General features: G+C 44.5%; 1 protein-coding gene and 1 non-coding gene across 3 annotated transcripts in view; both read right to left on the reverse strand.

Moving 5' to 3' along the window:
- ENTREP2 (endosomal transmembrane epsin interactor 2) overlaps window positions 1–25,217 on the reverse strand; it is a 237,235-nt gene that overhangs the window by 140,905 nt on the left and 71,113 nt on the right. The gene's annotated exons all lie outside the window — the stretch shown is intronic.
- Window positions 14,958–15,068, reverse strand: LOC136147558 (U6 spliceosomal RNA). Its single transcript, XR_010659226.1, has one exon. It is a non-coding gene; the product is annotated as a U6 spliceosomal RNA (small nuclear RNA).

The following is a 25,217-nucleotide window of genomic DNA, read 5'->3' on the forward strand; positions in this document are numbered from 1 at the left end:
GCACATGACATGACCTTGACACTGACAAACACTTCGAGATGCCCTACGTCTGAGCACCAAGCAGTCAGTGTGACGCCAGGAGGAGAGGCCACGCCTGGGACATAGAAGCAGAGAAGAGCTTGAGGTGGGGACCAACCCCAGCACTCCAACTCATGCTGCCTTGGGAGTGAAGCTGGCAGGGAGGCCAAAGAAACCTGTGGACACATGGCTCCCAAGAGGGAGGCAGGGTGGACGCTCACATGCAGTGGGGCTTCATTCTTGTCCTTTGACCCTGTGTGATTCATTTGGTTGTTCATTGCAGCACTATTTACAATAGCTAGGACATGAAAGCAACCTAGATGTCCATCAACAGGTGAATGGATAAAGATGTGGGACACATATACAATGGAATATTACTCAGCCATAAAAAGGAACACATCTGAGTCAGTTCTGATGAGGTGGATGAACCTAAAGCCTTTATACAGAGTGAAGTAAGCCAGAAAGAGAAAAACAAATATATATTAACGCATATATATGGAATCTAGAAAGATTGGTACTGATGAATCTATTTATAGGGCAGCAAAGGAGACAATAAATTGTGGAAAATTCTGAAAGAGATGGGAATACCAGACTACCTGACCTGCCTCTTGAGAAACCTGTATGCAGGTCAAGAAGCAACAGTTAGAACTGGATATGGAACAACAGACTGGTTCCAAGTAGGAAAAGGAGTACGTCAAGGCTGTATAATGTCACCCTGATTATTTAACTTATATGCAGAGTACATCATGAGAAATGCTGGGCTGGAGGAAGTACAAGCTGGAATCAAGATTGCTGGGAGAAATATCAATAACCTCAGACATGCAGATAACCACCACCCTTATGGCAGAAAGTGAAGAAGAACTAAAGAGCCTCTTGATGAAAGTGAAAGAGAAGAGTGAAAAAGTTGGCTTAAAGCTCAACATTCAGAAAACTAAGATTATGGCATCCGGTCCCATCCCTTAATGGCAAATAGATGGGAAAACAGTGGAAACAGTGGCTGTCTTTATTTTGGGGAGCTCCAAAATCACTGCAGATGGTGACTGAAGCCACGAAATTAAAAGACACTTACTCCTCGGAAGGAAAGTTATGACCAACCTAGACAGCATAATAAAAAGCAGAGACATTACTTTGTCAACAAAGATCTGTCTAGTCAAGGCTATGGTTTTGCCAGTAGTCATGTACGAATGTGAGAGCTGGACTATAAAGAAAGTTGAGTGCCGAAGAATTGATGCTTTTGAACTGTGGTGTTGGAGAAGACTCTTGAGAGTCCCTTGGACTGCAAGGAGATCCAACCAGTCCATCCTAAAGGAGATCAGTCCTGAGTGTTCATTGGAAGGACTGATGCTGAAGCTGAAACTCCAATACTCTGGCCACCTGATGTGAAGAACTGACTCATTTGAAAAGGCCCTGATGATGGGGAAGATTGAGGGCAGGAGGAGAAGGGGACGACAGATGATGAGATGGTTGGATGGCATCACCGACTCAATGGACATGGGTTTGGGTGGACTCTGGGAGTTGGTGATGGACAGGGAGGCCTGGTATGCTGCGGTTCATGGGGTCGCAAAGAGTCGGACATGACTGAGCAACTGAACTGAATTGAATGGAGAAGTAGGGGCTTCCCAGGTGGTGCTAGTAGTAAAGAATCACCCTGCAATGGAGGAGACATAACCGACTTGGGTTCGATCCCTGGGTTGGAAAGATCCTCTGGAGGAGGGCATGGCAATCCACTCCAGTACTCTTGCCTGAAGAATCCCATGGACAGAGGAGCCTCACAGGCCACAGTCCATGGGGTCGCAAAGAGTAAGACAACTGAAGTGACTTAGCATGCACGCAACGGAGATGCAGACAAAGAGAACAGAGTTGTGGATACACAGCGGGAAGGAAAGAGTATGAAAAAATTGAGAGAGTAGCCCTGAAACATACACATTGCCATATGTAAAATACATGGCCAGTGGGAATTTGCTGTGTGACACAGGGAGTTCAACTCGGTGCTCTGCCCAGAGGGGTGATAGGGTGGGCGGTGGGAGGGAGGGTCAAGAGGGAAGGAGGGGACCTCTGTATACCTAAGGCTGATTCATGTTGACGTTTGGCAGAAACCAACACAGTATTGTAAAGCAATTATCCTCCAATTAAAAATAAATTCAAAAAAGGAAGGAAATCCGACTTTTCTGCTATGTTATTCAAAATGTGTCTATGTCTCTGTAAACACTCTGTGTAGGTTAATTGTGATTCTTCTAAAGTTTCCATTCTTTCCAGGCCTAAATCCTTTTCCCACAGCTACTTTCAAATAAACAAACTTTCAAAAAAAAAAAAAGCCAAGAACTAGGCCACCAATACATTGGCCACTTAACATGAAAGCCAACTCATTGGAAAAGACCCTGATGCTGGGAAAGACTGAAGACAAAAGAAGAAGAGAGCATATAGATAACAATAATAAAAAGATCAACAGATTAATACATGGGTAAATTAAAAGGAACAATTTGGAAAAAAATATAGAATTCATGTAAAGAAGGAATAAGGGAAAGCAACTGAAAAGAAAAATATATGTATATCTTTTATTATATATATTTATAAATATATATATTATAAAGCATTAAAAAAAAAAAAAGAGAGCAGTAGAGGATAAGATGGTTGGACAGCATCATCAATTCAATGGACGTGAACCTGGGCAAACTCCAGAAGATGGTGGGGGACAGGGAGGTCTAGCACGTTACAGTCCATGGGGTCACAAAGAGTTGGACATGGCTGAGTAACTGAACAACAACAAACGACTTCAACTACACCACAGTTCGTGAGAATCCCAGGGTGGGGGGCTGAGGATGGAAAGGTGGAACACCTGAGATCCAGTCTTCAGGCTGTCTACCTGGGTGTTCCAGGTGGGGCCCAGTTGATCAGTTTCTCTGGCTGCTGTAACCTGTTACCACCAACTTAGAGGCTGAAAGCCCACAAGCGCATCACCGCACAGTCCTGGAGGCGTGAAGTTCAAAATGGGGCAGTGGGGCTGCGTGCGTGCATACCGAAGGTTGGTCCAGCCTCAGAGGTTGCCCTCCCTGGTCCCTGCTCCCACCCTCACCCTCCTCCTCTGACTCTTCTGCCCCCTCTTTCCCCTCTGAGGACCTTGTGGTGAGATTGCCCCCACCCCTGATAATCCAGGAAAATCTCCCCACTTCTAAATCCACAACTTACTCCCATCTGAAGAGCCTCTTTTGCCACGGCAGGTTAACACATCCACGGGTTCTAGGGACGGAGACACAGACATCGCGGGGGCAGGGGCGTCATGCTGCCCACACACCCTGGAATCTGCAGGCTTAACAAGAACCAGCAGAACACATGGTGAGAAGTACCAGACTAGGGTCATTACCTCGTCACAGGAGTCAGTTCTTTCAGGACTCTCTGAGCCCTCTTCATGGAAAAAGGGAAAAACCGTGATGAGCAAATTGATCATAATACAAGAAGACTTTGCTCAGTCTTGTTCAATGGTTTGCAAATCCATGGATAGCCCACAAGGCTCCTCTGTCCATGGGATTCTCCAGGCAAGAATATTGGAGTGGGTTGCCATTTCCTTCTCCAGGGGAATCTTCCCGACCCAGGGATCAAATTCAAGTCTCCAGCATTGGCAGGTGGATTCTTTACCACTGACCCATCAGAGAAACCCACAAGCAAAATACTCCCTGGCTATTTATTAAGATAAAATACTGCAGTATGCACCTAACTAACCTACTTATAAGAATTCATAAGTGAAATATCAAATGAGAAAAAAAGACACGTTTAAGAGTCAGTGGAGTAAAATAATAATCAAAGCAAAAGCCTGGGCTGTGATATTTCCAGGGTCACTAGAAGTCCTTTGCACAATGAAATCAAAAGTCTTACACATTCCTTCTCAGAGCTTTCACACTTGGCTTGTGAACAGCTAGACTCTCGTACACTCAGAAAATATAATTTCTGAAAGCTCCACTTTTCCATTTTTCTTAAGCTTTTTCACCGAAAGAAAAAAGTAAAATTTCTGAACTGTTCAAACATGTTATTAGGAAACAGAATTTTTAAACAGCCGGGGTTCTCAGTCCATGCCCGTACTCCAAATGTGTCACTATTTATTATAAATAGCACCCAGAATTGACAGATTTTATAACGTGGGAGTTTCCTGGACTGTCATTCATCAGCTGATGTAAAAGTTAGTGTAATGAAAATGTCAAGAAACAGCATCACATTTAGAAACCATGAAACACAAAAATGGAGCTGTCAGTCATCCTGAACACTTGCCAAATAAAAAGTTTTAAATAGAGTCATGGGTCATCAGAACCACACGCCACAACATCTACTGCACAGAGATGCACCAGGATTATGGAAAAAACCCAAGATTTGTCAGGTGGTCGGTCCCATTGGCTCACATCACACTTGCTCTCAACAGACACACTCAGGTCTCTTTTCACGTGAGCTGCCAAAACCCCAGTTTCCTCTCCTTTGTGCTTGTTCTGTGGAGGTCTGCTTTTTGGATCTGTGCATCCTACGTTAAATCTGGGATTTTATATTTGTGTTTAGTGTTTATTTGCTCAGTCGGGTCCAACTCTTTGCGACCCCATGGATTGTTGCCTGCCAGGCTCTTCTGTCCATGGGATTCTCCAGGCAAGAATACTGGAGTGGGTTGCCATTTTTCTTCTCCAGAGGATCTTCCCCATCCAGAGACTAAACCCAGGTATCCCACACTGCACACAGATTTTTTTAACATCTGAGCCACCAGACTCTATTTCCCATTTCACTCCTTAAAAATGTCATCTTCATTGGTCTCAGCCCTTTCTCCCTTCTGTCCTGATTCTGACAAGTGCTGGTGGGAGGGACATCAAGCAGTTTGTGGTTGACACTGACAGACAGACAGCAATGATCTGAAACTGTACTTCCTGAGAAGGCAGCAAGGAATCAGCTAAGGATGCCAACAAGACTCAGTGATATCCACATCCTACCAGGCTGAGGGCACCTCCATGATTGGGGCTAAGAGGTGAGGGAAGGAGGCCAGTGAAAAGAGGCAAAATGAGGGGTCACCCAAGCTAGTTGGGCTGTCTGAATGGGGCCAGAATCCCCACCTGCCCAGACTCTCAAATCCCATTGAAATATATAAACCATTTTTGCTAACATTATTTTTAAGCCTAAGCAACAGCAAACTCATCAGTTTGACTACAATCTTATAATCCTTGGCATTGGAGCCTGAGGAAAATCAGTAAATAAATTAAAAAGTAAAATAAATCTTATAAGCCTATTTTCACACACACACAAAAATTATACTGCAGTGTTTATAAGGGCAAGGAGTAGGAGGTGGAAGCAAAGATCAATCCATTCTCCTCTCACTCCAGGCCTAAGAATCCTCACTTTCGATTCTTCAAGTTAATGAAATGAACACAGACCACTCTGATGAGGAGGTCTGGAATAATGGAATCGTGGTGTGTTTGCATTTTCTTTCAGTGTGAACGGGCTAGTCTGATAGTTAGAAGACCGTGACAAATTGCAGGAGATTTCATCCTTTGTTGCTCGGAAATGGCTCCCTGGCTGTAATAAGCTGTATCATCGCCAAGTGCACCTAGCTTCAAGTGAGGAGCAGAGAGGACTGTGTTAAATATGAAATTAGTGACATGTTTTCTCAGTGCCTCAACCCTAATTCTAAATTACAGACTCCTGTCAACTCGAAATAACTCCTGAACATTCATTCCTATTTATAACTGAAATTGGAATTTTTTTGCCATTGGGATAAAACCCACCTTCAGCCCTGGGCGCTGGGCCTCCCCACCGCTGCCCCTGCCCTTGGCCGGCCCAGTCCCTGAGCAAGCCATCGGCGCTGGGCTCTCCTATGGGTTCCTGTTCTGCTTCTCAGCTGCTCACCTGTCCTGCTTGGGATGCTCTGCCCCAAGGCCTCCTGGCTCCACCCTCATCTCTTAGCCACCCTGGTCTCCACTTAACCCTCACCTCCTCCAGAGAGTCGACCCTAAGGGACTGCTCCAGTGACATCGTCCTCCCGTCTGCACTTCCTCATACCTGGGTGAGGGGGTCTCCAACTGACCCGCTTCCATACAACCGTAAACTCCACTGGAGCCAGGACTCTGAGTCCCTGGCATACACAGTGAGTCCTGGGGCCAGCGGCTGACCAAGGCTGCAGGGGTCACCACAGCATGCCCCTCCTCCACAAATGGGCTGGCAAGGGCACAGCAGCTTCACCTACAGGGGTCTGGGGGGGCCTGCTCCATCCCAACCTCGTCTTCGCTCCTCTCCTGCACCCCCAGCACCAGCCACGGTCCCCCAGACCCTGAAATCCTTGCTGCTGGGAGAAGCACCCCAGCCGGTGGGCCTGGAATCAGTCACTCCACTGCTGGTGCAGCACTGGCCTCCTGCATCCTGCCCCCCACCCACGCTATAAACAAGTCTCAGTCGCTTCCCAGCTCCCCAGGCCAGGTGCCCCTGGGTTGTGGCACCCTATGTATGGCAACCATTGGGACCCCTCAGCACCGGTGGCTGTGTCTCCCCCAACAGCATCCAGGTGGGGATCTCCCTATCCCAGTGAACTGGGCCTTTGGGTGCATGTCCACTGCAGTGAGTGACCAGAATCTAGCATATTAATTCATCTCAAAAAGATCACAGCTGTTCCTTTCCTTCTGATGTTCATTTGCTTTTGAACCAATGATCAAAGCTCTTTGCCTGTAGAGATGCTAAATGCCTGTGACAATGTATCCATGATTCTCTCTCCTGTGTGTGTGTTAGTTGCTTAGTCATGTCTGATTCTTTGCAACCCCATGGACTGTAGCCCACCAGCCTTCTATGTCCATGGGATTCTTCAGGCAAGAATACTGGAGTGGGTTGCCATTCCCTTCTCCAGGGGATCTTCCCTACCCAGGGATTGAACCTGGGTCTCCCCCATTGCAGGCAGATTCTTTACCATCTGAGCGAATAGGGAAGTCCATTTCTCTCTGCTCATGTTCACTCACAGATCCAGAGGCCAATTTATTTAATGGTATAAATCTTCTTTCCCATTGCATAGTTAATAACACATTCTCCCAATTAGGAGAAGATCATTCCCAGAAGGTTCCTTTTCTGATGATGTGGCTCCTGATGAAATCAAGAGAGGGTTTCCCCGTAACTGGCTTAGAAGGCAGCCCCACAGTCCATCCCCAGAAGAAGCCTCTCTGTTTTCTTTCTCTTCTACTGCTTGTCCCCCGGGGAAGACCCCTGAGACACACAAGGAAGTCTTCGCAGGAAAATCTGGGGACGGCCTATGCAGAAGGCCTGGGAGAAGGCATGGCAACCCACTCCAGTATTCTTGCCTGGAAAATCCCATGGACGGAGGAGACTAGTGGGTTACAGTCCACAGGGTCACAAAGAGTTGGACACAACTGAGCTTGCATGCATGCATACACAATCTGGATAAATTTCCAAGGCTCTACGGTGAGCAAATGAATCCAGTCGCAAAAGCATACATGCTGTTTGGGTCCATTTACTTGACTGTCTGTGAAACACAAAACTACAGTGATGAAGAGCAGATCTGTGGTGGCCAGCATCCAGGGGCTGGGGGAGGTTTGTCTCTACAGGGTGAGCACGAGGGTGTTTTCTGGGGTGATGGAAGGAGTCTGTATTCCCGCACATGTAAAATGCAAGAGTGTTAACATTCATAGAACTGTAAGCCCGAGAAGTCAATTTTACTGTATACTAATTTAAGAATTAAAACTAATTTAGAAGCCAAAGATATTTCTTCAGGGAAGAATAAAGATCACTGAACACAATCTTTAAAAAACAGAGAGTCTATGGAATCTAAGCCAGGAGGCATAATCCACTAGCGCTGTATTTTCAAGCCAGCAAATCCATGAGCTCAGAGGCCGGTAGCCCCTCTGCCCCCACCGAAGGTTCAAGGGTGGGAGTGGACTGGCCAACTGTAAGTCCTCGAAGAGAGAGGAATGATGAAAATTTCAAGGGAAGACACCCCAGCACCTCAGAACCCCACACATGCAGCCAGGTCCAGATTTGGGTACATCTTTCTGGACTCACAGGAACATGCAGAGGTGGAAGACATCATCCCAAGACAGTGCAGCCTGGATGGTGCTCGGGGCCGGGTTTCAGCGCTGCTTGCCTAACTTTTATACTTGTCAATATCATCTTTTTGTTTTTCTTCTTTTTGGCTGATAAAAATAATGCAAGCCTTCAAAGCATCTTTGTAGGATAGTTCTTAGAAATTCTCCTTTGGCTCCAATCAAGCTGCCTTAAGGGAGGAGAGGAAATGCAGACATAACCTAAAAGATGATGCTGTTAAAGTGTTGCACTCAATATGCCAGCAAATTTGGAAAACTCAGCAACAGCTACAGGACTGGAAAAGGTCAGTTTTCATTCCAATCCTAGAGAAAACAATGCCAAAGAATGTTCAAACTACCATCCAATTGCACTCATTTCACATGCTACTAAGTAAGGTAATGCTCAAAATCCTTCTAGCTAGGCTTCAACAGTACATGAGCCAAGAAATTCCAGATGTACAAGTTGGATTTAGAAAAGGCAGAGGATCTAGAGATTGAATTGTCAGCATCTGCTGGATCACAGGAAAAGCAAGGGAATTAAAAAAAAAAAAATCTACTTCCACTTCATTGACGCTAAAACCTTTGACTGTGGGGATCACAACAAACTGTGGGGAATTCTTCAAGAGATGAGAATACCAGACCACCTTACTTGCCTCCTGAGAAACTTGTATGCAGGTCAAGAAGGAACAGTTAGAATCAGACATAGAACAAAGGACTGGTTCAAAATTGGGAAAGGTGTATGTCGAGGCTATATGCTGTCACCCTGCTTATTTAACTTCTATGCAGAGTACAGCATGTGAAATGCCGGGCTGGATGAGGCAGAAGCTGGAATTAAGATTGCCAGGAGAAATATCAATAACCTCAGATATGCAGATGACAGCATCCTTATGGCAGAAAGCGAAGAAGAACTAAAGAGCCTCTCGATGAATGTGAAAGAGGAGAGTGAAAAAGCTGGCTTAAAACTCAGTATTCAAAAAATGAAGATCATGGCATTCGGTCCCATTACTTCATGGCAAATAGATGGGGAAAAAATGAAAAGAGTGGCAGATTTTATTTTCTTTGGCTTCAAAATCACTGTGGACGGTGACTGTAGTCATGAAATCAAAAGATGCTTGCTCCTTGGAAGAAAAGCTATAACAAACTTAGACAGTGTATTAAAAACAGAGACTTCACTTTGCTGACAAAGGTCCATATACGCAAAGCTATGGTTTTTTCAGCAGTCATGTGTAGATGTGAGAGTTGTACTATAAAGAAAGCTGAGTGCTGGAGAATTAATGCTTTTGCATTGTGGTGCTGGAGAAGACTTTTGAGAGTATCCTGGACAGCAAGGAGATCAAGCCTATCAATTCTAAAGGAAATCAACCCTGAATATTCATTGGAAGGCTGATGCTGAAGCTAAAGCTTCAATCCTTTGGCAAAGAGCTGGAAAAGACCCTGATGCTGGGAAAGACTGAGGGCAGGAGGAGAAGGGCGTGACAGAGAATGAGATGGTTGGATGGCATCACTGACTCAATGGATGTGAGTTTTAGCAAACTCCAGGAAATAGTGAAAGACAGGGAAGACTGATGTGCTGCAGTCCATCGGGTCACAAAGGGACAGACACAACTTAGTGACTGAACAATATATTACTTAACTGTCCAAAACTGAAGCCCTGGAAGATGTCCCTAGCTTGTCCTGTAACTTCCTAGCATCTTCGATCCATACAAGAGGCCACTGGGGAATCAGCTCACTGAAGGACCTGGGGTCTCTTTCAGTTCATGATGAGTTCTCAGCACCTGACACCTATGGGGGACTATCATACTTTCTTTCCTGAGCACATGAGTCAAAGGCCCAGATTTAAGAAAGAAACCATAACTGCAGTCTTTTTGCAGCTCATGGTAAAGTATAAAAATTAAATGTGTTAAGATTACTAAAAGAAACTGATTATCTGGATTCCAAGAGGAGATGAGTAACCAGTTTTAAATACAAAAAATAAATAACTAAATGCCGAAGGATATCCTACAAAGTCTTCTCTATCAGGGAGCCTGATTTAAGAGTAGCTGAGCACTTTACAAAACGTGCCAGCTCTAATTTCTTTTATTATTCACAATTCTGGAGCTACATTTAGAGTATGGGTAATTAATAAAATCATCCCTTCCACTCACTCTTGATTATCTCTCATCAGGGTCCCGTTTGCACTCCTCTCACTGACTGTAATCATTTATTTGAACCAGTGTCTCAGCGGTTCATCAGCTCTTCATTAGTGCCTGTAGGGTGGATAAAATGTGCTTGGATTTCCAAAATAAATGCAAATCACATTGGTATTGGCAGCGAAAACGTGAATTCCCAGAATATTTTTTCAAATAAGACAGTTCCCCACAAGATCTTGGTGGCGCTAGTGGTAAAGAACTCACCTGCCAATGTCAGAGACACAGGAGACAGGGGTTTGACCCCTGGGTTGGGAAGATTCCCTGGAGAAGGGAATGGCAACCCACTCCAGTATTCATGCCTGAAGAATCCCATGGGTAGAGGAGCCTGGTGGGCTATATAGTCCATGAGGTCGCACAGTCGGACATGACTAAAGTGACTTAGCATGCGTCCACCCCAAGACTTTGGATCTTGAGTGAAAAAAGTGGTGTCCTCCTAAGTGACTGAAAACTCACCTCCATCCAGCCCTGAATATCAATGCTAAAAACCCTCCCTATGACCAAGGCCATCGGGCATCATTTGAGCCTCTGTCTCGGCATTCAGGAACGTGCCGCTTACTTAAGCAAGGACAAGGGGTAAAAGACAACAAGAATTCAGTACAAAATTGAAAAGCCAAACAGTTTCCTAGCCAGCAAGTCAAAAGCACAGCTAAGGAGGCCCTGCCCTGGAAAGTCAAAGTCTGAAGTTCTAGGAGCAGAGCTGGATACCATGGACCTGAACCAAACCCTGATCTGGACCTGAGCAGCCCTGGAGACCTGCCCATCCCATCACAAGCTGAACTTGGTGTTTTCATCTTTAAGAGGGGGTAATAGCCCCCAGAATGTGGAAGGGGGAGGATGCCAATGTTGCAGTGGAGAAACCAGGCAGGCACTACCTTGACCAGGCGATCAAAGTTAATATCTGATAAGTCAGGTGTTGATGGCATCATAAGAGGCAACGAGAGGATGCCTCTGAGGTATTTTCCCCTCCGCTCATAATCCCGTCCTGATAATAAGCAAACATCAGACAAACCCACGTGGAGGGAACATCTACAAAACACCTGACTGGTACCCTTCAAAAATATCAAGGTCATGAGAAGCAAGGAAAGATTGAGGAACTGCTCCAGATGAGAGGTGTCTGAAGAGAGATGATGATTAAATGACTCATGTGTCTGGGATTGGACCCTGGAACAAAGAAGGTCATCAGTGGGAAAACTGGTGGACTCCAAATGAAGTCTATAGATGAATTGATATCACCATATTAACTTTTACTTTTCAACAACACATCATGGTTATGTGAGATGCTATGTTAGACTTGGGGGCAGTTGGGTGACGTGCATAGGAGCTCTGCCCCAACACGTGAACAATCCTCCTTAGAGTGGCAAAGGTACAGTCAACCTTGGAGTTTGGTTCTGCATTGGATAAAAAGCACACATCACTTTCCAAAAAGTGAGGCTGGTTAGTCTTCAGACTTTAAAATCTATTTATAGACAAGCATAAGAGTCTGAAATACTATTCAGAGCAAAGGCCCAGGTGACAGCAGCGGGGAGGTAAAGAGACAGGTTGATGGGGGCTGGATTTCCTCCCTCACCCACGAGCTCCTGTGCCGAGACAGCACATCACGTTAGAGAAGTTCAAACACGTGATTTAAAGCCGTAAAACAATCACAAGAAGAAATAAAAATAACAGGCAACAGAAACCGTGAGGTCAGAGCAGGGGGCCTGTAGGGACGGTGGAGATCCACACATCCCTGTGGTCACCAGATACAGGAACAGATAGTGAAAGTCAGAGTGACTAGAAAAACACAGGTCAAAAATCATTTTACACTCATCTCGTTGAGGAACAATCTTTGAAGTCTGACAATCCTCAGGGCTGGAGAGAGCATGGATTTTGTAAGATCAAGAGGTAGGAGGATGGTGGAGGGAGGTAGGGAGAGAGGTTGCAAACAGAGTGATTGCTCTGGGAACCAGTTAAGCATTACCTATAGCATCATCCATCTACACACCTTATGTCCAGAGTCTGACTCTAGGGTTTATACTCCAGAAAAAAATCTGGAACATGTGCACCAGGAAACCAGTGTGAGAATGTTCTCAACTGTTCATAACAGCAACAACCTGAAAACAGTTCAGATGTCCATCCATGAGGAGCTGTCGAATAAACCATGTGATGTTTTCACAGCACAGTCAAACAACTATGGTGCTTCACACACCAGGAAGGAACTGTAACAAAATTACTACTCAGTGGAAGCCTAGCATGCTTCAGTCCATGGGTTGCAAAGAGTCAGACAGGACTGAGTGACTCAACAACAACAACAACAACAATTCAGTGGAAGGGGCTACCCTGGTGGCTCAGTGTTAAAAAAGCTGCCTTTCAATGCAGGAGATGAGGGTTTGATCTCTGGTTCGGGAAGAACTCCTAGAGGAGGAAATGGCAACCCACTCCAGTATTCTTGCCTGAGAAGTCCCAAGGACAGAGGAGCCTAGCAGGCTATAGTACAGTCCATGGGGTTGCAAAAGAATTGGACATGACTTAGCAAGTAAACAACAAGCTTAGTGGGAAAAGGTTAGTCCCAGAAGGTGAAAGACAGAGGGGTGCTCTCTTTTTAAAGGTAAAAATGACAAAGTAAAAGCAGATTTTTCAGGACATATAGATACAATAAGACTCTATAAAAAGGGATGTGAGTGAATGAAATAAGATTCAAGAGGTGGGTTAACTTGAGTGGGAGAAGCAGGGGAGCAGGTTAAACGCGGGTTATTGTGAAGGCCCATTGTGACTGAAGAGGTGGGTTTTATATAAGTACATCTTATGTTTCTAAAAACAATAACTAATTTAATAATGTTGGTCAGGCACAGAATGGTGAGGGAGTGTGTGTGAATAAAAGGATTAGGGTTGGACCTATTTTGTGTGCTTCAAGTCCACTTTATTTTTAAAGGCAATGTATCAGAAAAAGCAGTGTAAGCATACGATTTATATTCATGCAAGTAAGAAGCAAAAGAACTAAACAATGACCCTGAGAACCAGAAGAAGGCCTGAGGCTGCAAAAACAAGGCCAGAAATGGACTTTTCATGTTATGTTCTTCAGTGTTTAGGAGGTCACCCTGCTGTAAGCCTGAGACCATAGCATGGGGCATAGCCAGATGCTAAAGGCAGCAAGCAGAGAAGAGGAGGAGCCTGGGTCCTCAGTGGGACCATGAGATGGGAGAGGGTAGGATCAGCCTTTTCTTTTGGTTCATATTGTTTCACGTTTGTCCTCATCTTCTACGGCTGTTGTGACAAATTATTGCAAAGTCAGCAGCTGAAAGCTATATAAATGCGTCATGTTAAAGCTACATGAATATATCATCTCACAGTTCTGTGGGTCAGAAGCTAGACATGGGTCTCAGGAGGCTAGACTCAAGGTGCTAGTTGAACTGCAACCTTTCTCAAGGCTCTGGGATCTACCCATTTCCTTGCCTTTTCTAGCTTCTTCCCATACTCCTTGGCTCACAGCCCCTTCTTCCATCTGCAAAGCCAGATGTGTGATCTCTCTCTGACCCCTCACTGCAGCCACATCTCCTTCCAACTCTCCTCTTCTGCCTCCCTCTTCCACTTAGAAGGACCCTGGGGTCAGCCAGACAATCTGAGACAATCTTTCTTTTCAAGGGCAGCTGATCAGAAACTTTAACTCCATCCACATCCCCTTTGCCTCATAACCTAAAAGATTTCCAGGAAAAGACATGGACATTTTTGGTGGGGAGTGGTTACTATTCCGCCAACCACAAATTCTTATAATAAGCATGAACTTCTTTTGTAATTGGAAACACAAGTCAAAGCATATTTAATTATTTTTTATTCACTTTTTTATTTTTTAGTGAAAACATACAGCATTTGTCTTTCTCTGTCTGACTTATTTCACTAAGTAGAATACTCTTCTGGCCCATCCATGTTGTTACAAATGGCAAAACTCCATTCTTTTTAATGGCTGAGTAATATTCCATTGTGCATATATGTCCCACATCTTCTTTATCCATTCCTCTGTCGATAGACATCTAGGGTGCTTACATGTCCTGGCTATTGTGAATAGTGCTACAGTGAACATTGGGGTGTATGTATCTTTTGAAAAGTGGTTTTCTCCAGATATACGCCCAGGAGTAAGACTGCAGGATCATACGATTCTATTTTTAGTCTTTTGAGAAACCTCTATACTGTTCTCCATAGTGGCTACACCAACTTACATTCCCACCAACAGTGCATGAGGGTTTCTCCATATTCTCACCAACACTTGTTATTTCTAGTCTTTTTTACAATGGCCATTCTGTCAGGTGTGAGGTGACATCTCATTGTTGGGACCATGATCCAACAAATTAGAAAAATATATTGCAACCTTTGAAGCACACAGAATCAAGTATGCCATCAAAGATTTCCACATAGGAAAAAAAGCTGTTCTGTGGCTGGTTGAGGTGAAACCATGTCTAAGCACCTGTGCTACCCAGCAAACGTGTCTACCCTCACCAAACACATGGCTTCACGGTCTGGCAGGCTAAGGTCCTCTTGCTACCATCCGATTCCCATTCTGTTCAAGACATATCCAGGTTCTTAAAGATCGTTTTAGTTTCTTTAAAAAAAAAAATGAGACTAATGCAACTTCCAATTATTTAGTTTTTCCCTTTAATAAATATAAATGCAAGTTCCTTTCCTTGTCTTTCTTTTACTGAGTTATAGTTGATCTACAATATTATTATTGTTTCAGGTGTACAAAAATAGGGAATGCTTCACAAGTTTTTGTGTCATCTTATTAGCACATAAGCCATGCTAATAATCTCAGTATTCTTCCAATTTTGGTGCATGCATGCTCGCTCAGTTATGCCCGACTCTTTGCGACCCCATGGACTACAGCCCAACAGGCTCCTCTGTCCATGAGATTTCCCAGGCAAGAATACTGGAATGGTTTGCCACTTCCTCCTCTGGGGAAATCTTCCCAGCCCAGGTATCAAACCCACATCTCCTCCATCGGTAGGCGAGTTCTTTACCATTGCACCACCTGGGAAGCCCAGTTTTGGTGCAGGAGCTACTGAAGTGATCACAAGATGCTTTCATTTCTAATTTAAGCCAACAGGTGTGCTTTTAAAAGCCCTGGCCCACATGTGGATCATCTCTCGGTCCAGACACAAGCCCTCCCATAAAACAGCACAGTGAGAGGAAACAATATCCTTCATGAACGTGGAGGCTTGGAGTGAAGACACACAGTGGACATTCAGGAGCCCCTGTGGCACCCATCAGTCTTTCAGCCCTGATGTAGGGATGTTCCCAATATGGAATTCACCTCCTACAGGAACCCCAGGGTGGGTACCCAGGCACTGAGCAGGGCATCTCTGATGGAAAGTCGGCCCAGGTCACAAAATCCATTCTGTTCTGTACCCTAAATGCCAGGTACTCATTCCTCCAGTGCCCTGGCATTGAGTGTTGACACTGATCAATGTAATCTTACACATGATGCTCACAGGTAATCAGAGGAACCACCAACAAATGACAATGTTCATCACAAGAATGAAAAGAACAGAGTTTTATTTTTCCAAGTCTGTAACGAAACAGTTCACACACAAGCTCCTGAAAACTCTTTCCCATGATAAATGGTGTGTTGCCTCTGGAAAACTGAAAAATGAAATGGCTTGACCAGGTGGATCAGATATAATCTCACTTTCTCCATCCGCTACTCCAGGTAGCTCACCTTGTTTGAAATTAGGTTTGGGAAAACTAATGTGAAAACACCTTTGAAAACACAAAATACACAAATACAATCTGGGTTTTTCTGAGATGATGACTTAGGGACACTTAACTCCAAGAATACCAACCCCTTGTCCCGCCAGGGCCCCCGAGGGTCCCCACAGATCCCACCTTCCCTGCTGGTTTGGCAGTAGACCCTCCGTGCCACCCCTGAATGCATGCACCTGGTATTTGACCCCGAGGATTGCCAGATCCAACAAGACCTGCTGGAAATTTGGTGGGACTTTCCTTCATTAAAATAAACACGGTTCAGGCTTCCCTGGTGGTTCAATGGATAAAAATCCACTTGCCAATGCAGGGGACAATGGTCTGATCCCTGGTTCAGGAGAATCCCGCATGCCTCGGGGCAACTAAGCCCAAGCGCCACAACCACTGAGTCCCCATGCCCTAGAGCCTCTACAATAAAAGAAGCCACCGCAAAGAGAAGCCCGTACACCACAACTAGCGAGTAGCTCCCACTTGCCTCAACTAGAGAAAAGCCCACGTGCAGCAATGGAGACCCAGTGAACCAAACATAAAAATAAATAAGTAAAAAAATTTAAAACAAACAGGCAAAAAAAAAAAAAAAAAAACCATGGTTCACTTAGGAAATTGTTCAAAAGAGATGAGAGAGGTCGTTGCAGTCACTGAAGGATGAGCTGGATAAGAACAAGGACCAGGCACTAAGGCACCATTAGTGAAGGATAGGGAAGCCTGGCATGCTGCAGTCCATGGGGTCTCAGAGTGAGACACAACTCAGCAACTGAACAACCACCACTCCCATCCCCTGGATATAACCACTGCCTGTGTTTTGACCAGTTTCCATTCAGGCCTGCTTTTCCCCCCCTGCATACCTACATTGTGCAAAACTGGAATTCTATGTAGTAGGACTCATGCTATGCTCATTTAACATAACATGAATATTTCCTTACACCACTGAATATTCTCTGAAAATACGCTATCAATGGGCATATAATTTTAAAATGGGTACTATAACCATCCGGCAGCCATGCAAGTAACTGCAGCCATGAAATTAAAAGATGCTTGCTCCTTCAAAGGAAAGCGTTGACAAACCTAGACAGAGTATTAAGAAGCAGAGATATCACTTTGCCAACAAAGATCCACATAGTCAAAGCTATTGTTTCTCCAGTAGTCATGTATGGATGTGAGAGCTGGACTATAAAGAAAGCTGAGCACCAAAGAACTGATGTTTTCAAACTGTGGTGCTAGGAAAGATTCTTTACGGTTCCTTGGACAGCAAGGAGATCAAACCAGTCAATCCTAAAGGAAATCAACCCTGAATATTCATTGGAAGAACTGATGCTGCAGTTGAAGCTCCAATACTTTGGCCACCTGATATGAAGATCCAACTCATTGGAAAAGACCCTGATGCTGGGAAAGATTGAGGGCAGGAGGAGAAGGGGGGATGATAGGATGAGATGGTTGAATGGCATCACTGACTCAGTGGACATGACTTTGAGCAAACTCCAGGAGATAGTGAAGTATAGAGAAGCCTGGCATGCTGCAGTCCATGGGGTCACAAAGAGTCGGACGGGAATTAGCAACTGAACAACAGCAACAAAACCATCTGCTACTGCTAGAGATTCAGGTTGCTACCAATTTCCAACTAAGAAAAATAAAGCCACAGTGAGTAACCTCACATACACATTTTACTGATATCCTTGATTTTAGTACAAACCCTTCAAAAGCGGATGACTTGACCAGAGGGTATAAATGTTTGTATTCCATAAGATACCATCCATCAACATTTCCTCCAGTGGGTATGACAGTATTTGTCCTCCTATGTGCTTACCCACACTGAGGATAAATATTTGAAAGCCCTTTCACCAGTTGGGTGTAAAAGAAGGGGAAAAAGAGAGGGTGGAGGAAGAAGAAGAGAACTGTTTCAATTTGCATTTCTCTGATTACTCATGGGGTTCAGCCCTGTTTGTTTGCCTTTCCTATTTCTTCAATGATCTGCCGACTAGCGTCTGCTGCAGACATTTTCCATCCGATGGTAATGTTTTCCTATTGATTTACGGCTGCTTTTAGTATAATAAGGATGGATTGGCAGGTAGACAGTGTTATATCCTGACTTGCCAATTCTGATGATGGTGTTGGATGCACACAGGGTGCTAATGCATTTGTGGTCAGCTGTGTCAATTTTCCCCTTTAATACGTCTTTCATGGCAAGCAGAGTGTCGTGGTCCTTCAGCCTGGCATCTGACCCCAGCTCTTCCACTTACCACCTGGGGGACCCTCTCTTTGCCTTAATTTCCTTGATTGAAAATGAAAGATAATGAGAGTACATTTACTACATGAGGTCAGTGTGTGGGAAACAATTTGGGTGCTGGCCCTCAGTGACCCGTCTCCTGGTCCTGCCCAGGGAGCACTGGGAGTCTACCCCCAGCCTCCAAGTGAGACTGGAACCCAGTCCCCATAGCAGCACCATGAGATGAAGCAGCCCCAGCTGATACCTTCACTGCAGCCCCAAGAGACCCTGGCCAGAGGACCTGGACAAGTTGTGCCAAGATTCTGACCCACAGAAACTGTGACATATGAGCATTGGTTGTTTTCAGCTATTAGGTCTAGGGACGATTTGTTACACAGCAGGAGATAACTAACATATAACATTTGGGAAGTACTCAGAAGAGTGCCAGTAGCAGATTGCAAAAATAGTCTACTGCTTGGCCACTCCTCCCATGAAAAGATGTAGTCCTTGTCCGCTCCTGGAGCTGCTTGACTGTGGCTTGCTTTGACCAACGAAGCAGAAGTGCAGGGGATGGAGAGCCCTGACAGGCATCTGCATACGGGTCCTTGCCCTCTTACTGCCCTCACAGGCCCCCACCACCCTGCCAAGGAACCCATCTGTGGGCTGAGACCACATGGCCCAGTGACCCCTGATGTGCCCCCAGCTTACAATTGGCCACCACTAGACATGCGTGAGGTCCTTTAATGCAGACCCCTGAGTGGGCCCACTTATAGAACCGCCTGGCCACACCCATGCCCAGCACACATTCCCAACCCAACTCAAGGGCTGAACAAAGGAGTCCATGGGACACTTACCAACTAATCGATCCATGGGAAACTTACTGTGGTGTATGATGCTCGGTGAAGACCCGACTTACACTTAGCAGTGTTCCCTTCTGAAAATGCAGCACCTTGTTTTCATATACTAGAATCTAGAAGGTTGGGGGATACTCGTCACTTCTAATTTTATTTTAGCAAACCTTGAACCAATACTGCATGAGTTCTGTTTTAGTTTGGGCCAGAATAATGTTATATACAAGGCTTCCCAGGTGGCACAGAGGTAAAGAACCTGCCTGCAGGAGATGCAGGAGACTCAGGTTTGATCCTTAGATTGGGAAGATCCCCTGGAAGAGAAAATGGCAACCCACACCAGTATTCTTGCCTGAGAAATCCCATGGACAGAGGAGTCTGGCGAGCTATAGTCTTTGCGGTCACAAACAGTTGGATACCACCGAGCACACATGCACAATGATATATGCTCTTCTGGGCACACGAGGACAAAGTCTAACTAATCTGACTATACGGAAAATCAAGGAAGTCACAGCAAAGGTGTCAGAAAAGAACAGTGATACGAACCTAGGACCAGAGGTGGAAACAGTCATCTTTACTTGAAATCAACACTAAACCGTCCCAAGACCCTTTGTCAGTCAGTCATCAAACCCCACAATCTCTCTGTGTACAACCCTGGGCACCAAGGTTTTCCAGCCTCACTAGGTACTTCTCACTGTTACTGTCAGATAGAATCACCTCTTAGGTTTTCATAGGTTCAGTGTTTTAATCAAGCTAGAAGTCTTACCTCATTATGTGAGGATTATCACAATGACCAAGGACTTACCGTCCCTAGAGAACGGCATTCAGACAGGTGATGTGACATGGGCAGAGTGGCAAGCCCAGGGGCAGTGAAGCTGGGGTTCCACAGATAGCTGGCTTTGTGCAGTGGGTACCCCACCCCTATACAGCAAGACATTTGGCCCAGGAAGAGGACAGGCTCCCTGCCCATACTCTGTGCAGGGGAGCCCAACCTCTGAGCAGTGTATTCTGTTAATACAGTTAGCAATCCAGTCCCTGACTGAAGAGGTCAGTTCCCCTTATTGGCACAAATGCCATCAAAGGCACGTTAATATGTGACCAGCCTTCATAAGTTAAAAAATGATCTACTTTCTAATGCTAAGTATAAATACCTAAAGATAATAGTTTCACACTAGCCATTCAATTCCAAAAACAGGAACGTATCCATGTGTCAGTTACAATTCTTAAATTGTCACGTCTAACTAGAGTCAAGTCATTAACATGTTTGAGAAATTTAGCAATCACAAATAGACTGTCAGGCTTCTTGTAAGCTAACAACTCTTAACACTCACTGGAAAACTACACATGCCGGCTGACCACCAGCAGAGACACGAACATCCAGGTCACCAGTCCCTCCCTCCCAATTAATAAGCACTTGGTGGTGAACAAAACTGAGAGGTTAGTCTTCTTAGGAGCCCTAAATTGACAAGAAGTAAATCTAGCCAGCTTTTCAGTTATCTTCTCATCTCTTTCTAGCTTCCATTTAATGAAAAACTTGTCAAGTTACAACTTTATGTGCCTTGCTCTATAGCACTTATTTTCTACAAACGGGATTTTCTCAAGACAATAACTGTACTGACAACACTAGGCTGATTGCGAGAAATGTGTTTTTGCCAATTTTCATGAATGTTGGACATGCCTGACACTATCCTATTTTGTAAATTTACTGTCTTGTTTGTGTGATCTTTGAGATAAATGCATTGTCACAGAAGACCTCGACTACTCTTTCTTTCCCTTCATTTTATAAATGCCAACTTTATTTAACTCTGCTATCACTTAAGTTTCTTAGCCACATGTAATAGTTGTGACTGTTTATAAGTCAAGGCTTATACCAATACCCAAAAAATCAGAAAACATGAGTTGGTTCTCCAAAAATTTTTTGATAGTCCAAAAAGTATACCAATATTTTATCCCAAATGGACTAACTAATCAATTGATAGGGTTTTTCTTTCTAATTGTAGTAAAGTACATATAACATAAAATGTACCATCTTAACCATTTTTTTACATAATGGTTCAGGGTGTTAAGTCCATTCACTCAATAATCTCCAGAATCTTTTTAAAAATTAATTCATTCACTTATTTTTGGTTATACTGGGTCTCTGTTACTATGCAGGCTTTTCTCTGTGGTGAGTGGTGGCTCCTCTCTAGTAATGGTGCTCGGGCTTCTCGTTGTGGGGGTTTCTCTTGTTGTGGGGCACAGGCTCTAGAGCACAGGTTCAGTAGTTGTGGGACATGGGCTTACTTGCTCTGATGCATGTGGGATTGTCCAGGACCAGGGACCGAACTCATGTCCCCTGCATTGGCAGGTAGATTCTCAACCACTGGACCACCAGGGAAGTTCCTCCAGAACTGTTTTAATCATGCAAAACTGAGTCTGTCCCCATTAAAGACCAAGTTCCCACCCCCCATCCTCCCCTGGCCCCTAACACCTACTATTCTACTTTCTGTTTCTGAATTTGGCTCCTGTAGGTATTTCGCATAAGTGGAATAGTACAGTATTTATCCATTTTGATTGGTTTATTTCAGTCAACATAGTGTTCTCAAGGTTCATCCAGGTTGTAACATGTGTCAGAAGTTCGTTCCTTTTTAGAGGGTGAAAATAGTGTTCCATGTTTTGTGAGACAAAGTTCTGTTTATTCATTCATCTGCTGATGGACACTTGGGTTATGTTCTCTTTTTGTTGTTGTGAATAACACTGCTATGAATATGGCTATGCAAATAAATATCTGAGTCTTCACTTTCTGTTGTTTTGTGTCTATATTCAGAATGGGAATTACTGGATCATATGGTAATTATGTAATATTTTCAGGCTCCACCATGCTGTTTTGTCTTCCCAGGTGGCACTAGTGGTAAAGAATCTGCCTGCAATGCAGAAGACATAAGAGATGCGGGTTTGATCCGCAAGTCAGGAAGATCCTCTGGAAAAGAAAATGGCAACCCACTCCAGTTTTCTTGCCTAGGAAATCCCACGGACAGAGGAGTCTGGAGGGTTACAGTGCATGAGGTCGCAAAGAGTTGGACACGATTGAGCATGCATGTCCATGTAACCAGTGGACAATGAATCTGAGAACAAGATAAGGTCAGTTATAAAAACAAAGAAATGGTAACCATCTGTGATGCAACAATCCCAGTTCTGGGTATACCCCCAAAGGGGAAGCAGCGACTTGAAAACATACTTGAACACCCACGTCTACAGCAGCATTTTATCCACAATAGCTGAAGGGTGGAAATAACCCAAGTGTCCATCGACGGATGAACAGATAAACAAAGCATGGTCCACATACACACAACGGAATATTTTACAGTCTTAAAGAGGAAGGAAATGCTGATGTGTCGAAGCATGGATGAACCACAGGACACCATGCTGCATGGAACACACTGACCACACAAGACTTACGAACATGACAGGGGAGGGGGTTAAGAAGGAGAGGGTGGGATGAATGGGGAGAGTAGCATGGAAACATATACACTGACATATGTAAAACAGTGGTAATTTGCTGTATGGCTCAGGGAACTCAAACCATTGCTATGTGACAACCTAGAAGGGTGGGAGACGGGAGGTCGGCTGAAGAGGGAGAGGACATATGTATGCCTATGGCTGATCCATGTTGATGTATGGCAGAAACCAACACAATATTGTAATTAACTTTCAATTTAAAAATAAATAATTAAAAAAATAACTCACAGTGTGTGATCCCACTTTGTTGAGGTCTCAGAGCCATCAAATTCATAGAGAAAGTCCAATGGTGGTTCCCTGGGGCTGGGGGAGGGGAGGATGGGGAGTGAATGTTTACAGTGGGTGTAGCGTGTCAGTTCTGCAAGATGAAAAAGACTTGGAAATGTAATGGTTGCACAGCAATGTGAACATTGTTGTTTGTTTTTTTTTTTAAGTTTTATCGAAAAGTGAAAGTAAAAGTCGCTCAGTCGTGTCCAACTCTTTGCAACCCCATGGACTATACAGCTATGGAATTCTCCAGGCCAGAATACTGGAGTGGGTAGCTCTTCCCTTCTCTAGGGGATCTTCCCAACCCAGGGTTGAACCCAGGTCTCCTGCACTGCAGGTGGATTCTTTACCAGTTGAGCCACAAGGGAAGCCCAAGAATACTGGAGCAGGTAGACTATCCCTTCTCCAGTGGATCTTCCCGACACAGGAATTGAACCTGAGTTCAATCTGCATTGCAGGTGGATTCTTTACCAACTGAGCTATGAGGGTTTTATTGAAGTATAGTTGATTCACAAAGTTGTGATACAGCAAAGTGATTCAGTTATACACATATATTGTTTCATATTTTTTTCCATTATGGTTTACCACATGGTTCCATGTGCTATACAGTAGGACCATGTTATTTATCCATCCTATAGATAAAAGTTTGCATCTGCTAATCCTAAACTCCCAAGCCATCCCTCCTCCACCTCCCCACCCCCTTGGCAACAAGTCTGTTCTCTGTGTCTGTTTCGTACATAGGTTGTGTCATATTTTATTTTGTGTTTTTTATTTTACTTTTAATTGGAGGATAATTACTTTACAATATTGTGATGGTTTCTGCCATCCATCAGCATGAATCAGTCATAGGTATACATATGTCCTCTCCCTCTTAAACCTCATGTTTTAGATTCCACATATAAGTGATATCGTATGGTATCTTTCTCTGATGTACTTCCTTGGTATGATCATCTCTACATCCATCAAACAATGTGAATGTACTTAATGCCACTGAGCTGTATACACTTAAAAATGGTTAAGATGGTGAGTTTCATGTTATGGCTATTTTACCACAATAAAAATAATAACAAGTGTCCTTTTCCCCCCATAAAACTGGAATAAAAGCAGACAAGGAAGAGACCCTGGGGCTCCCTGGGGCTGGGGTGTGCATGCCCAGGGCAGGAGGGGCAGCTGTTTTCATTATCAGCCTGTCAGTGCTGTCTGACTTGAACTCTGTTGTGCACTAGATGGATTTTTTAATATTAATTTTAGAACATAATGGGGAGCAGCGGAGATGAAAAGAAAAGCAAATTGAGGAAGCCGTGTGCCAATAAGCCGGTTGTCAATCATGGACAGACGAGAGGGGATTATCCAGCAGAAGGCTCAGGCGTGCTCAGGAGTGGAGTGTCAGGACAAACCCTTCTCGGTTTCCCTTTTAATAAGGTCATGAGCTGGGGGGATCAGAGGAATGCTAAAGAGACGAGGGCCCTTGCTTCAGCAAGATGTTAGTGTGTGGCCAGAGCAACCCCCACTGCATGGTTGGGGGTCCTGGACCCAAGCCCTGACCTGGAGAGAGGACGGGTTCAGGACAAGAACACAAGGATTATGACATCAGCCTGTGACCTCACTCTGAGGTGAAATCATCTCAACTGTCTGGAATGCTAACTTTTAAAGTGAGCAGATGAACTCATTAGTGTTACAAATGTTCTGCATTTTGATATCAACATTTATAAATGCCACGAGCAGCAGACCACAGACAAAGGAAGGAAGGGGGGGATTCTGGGTGGCCACCAGCCCCTCTGAAGGCAGTGAGCTACAGGGGTAGGAGCCGCCCAGGCCACATAAGGAATGGTCACCAGCCAACATCCCACCCCAGCAAGTCCAGAAGGACAAGATGTCCAGAAACCACCAGATGAAAACTGGGTAGCAAGGCTTTGAATGTGCAAGTAGAACAAAAGCCACATAAGGAACAGGATGCAGAAGTGGATTCTCCACTTGAAGGACTCTGATGTGAAAAGAGGAATAAGGGATTTCCCCAGCTCTTCAGGAAAAGCTGGGAAAGGAGGATTACTGTGCAAAATCAGACTTGGCTCCGGCCTGACAACAGAGATCCCCATAGTTGGCTCTAGGACACCAGGTACTCCCAAGTCAGAAATACCATGGACAGCACCCTGCATTCTGCAGAGGGGTGATTTAACTGAACTGTAAACACCTAATATTCCACAACAATAAGGACAGAAGCAGCCATGAGAAAGAATGACTGACATTTATTTGGTTTAAACCACAGCCAGGCAATCCTCGCTACACTTTCATGGCATGCTCACTTGGTAATTCCTTGTTATCTGAATTTTATGATTCATTATAAATATTATCAACAAACAAACAAACAAAAAAGGATATTTGATTATACATCATGAGTTCTTCAGGATGACAGTCGCAGCTAAATGAT

This window comes from Muntiacus reevesi, chromosome 15 (genome assembly GCF_963930625.1).
Source record: "Muntiacus reevesi chromosome 15, mMunRee1.1, whole genome shotgun sequence".
Taxonomy (NCBI): domain Eukaryota; kingdom Metazoa; phylum Chordata; class Mammalia; order Artiodactyla; family Cervidae; genus Muntiacus; species Muntiacus reevesi.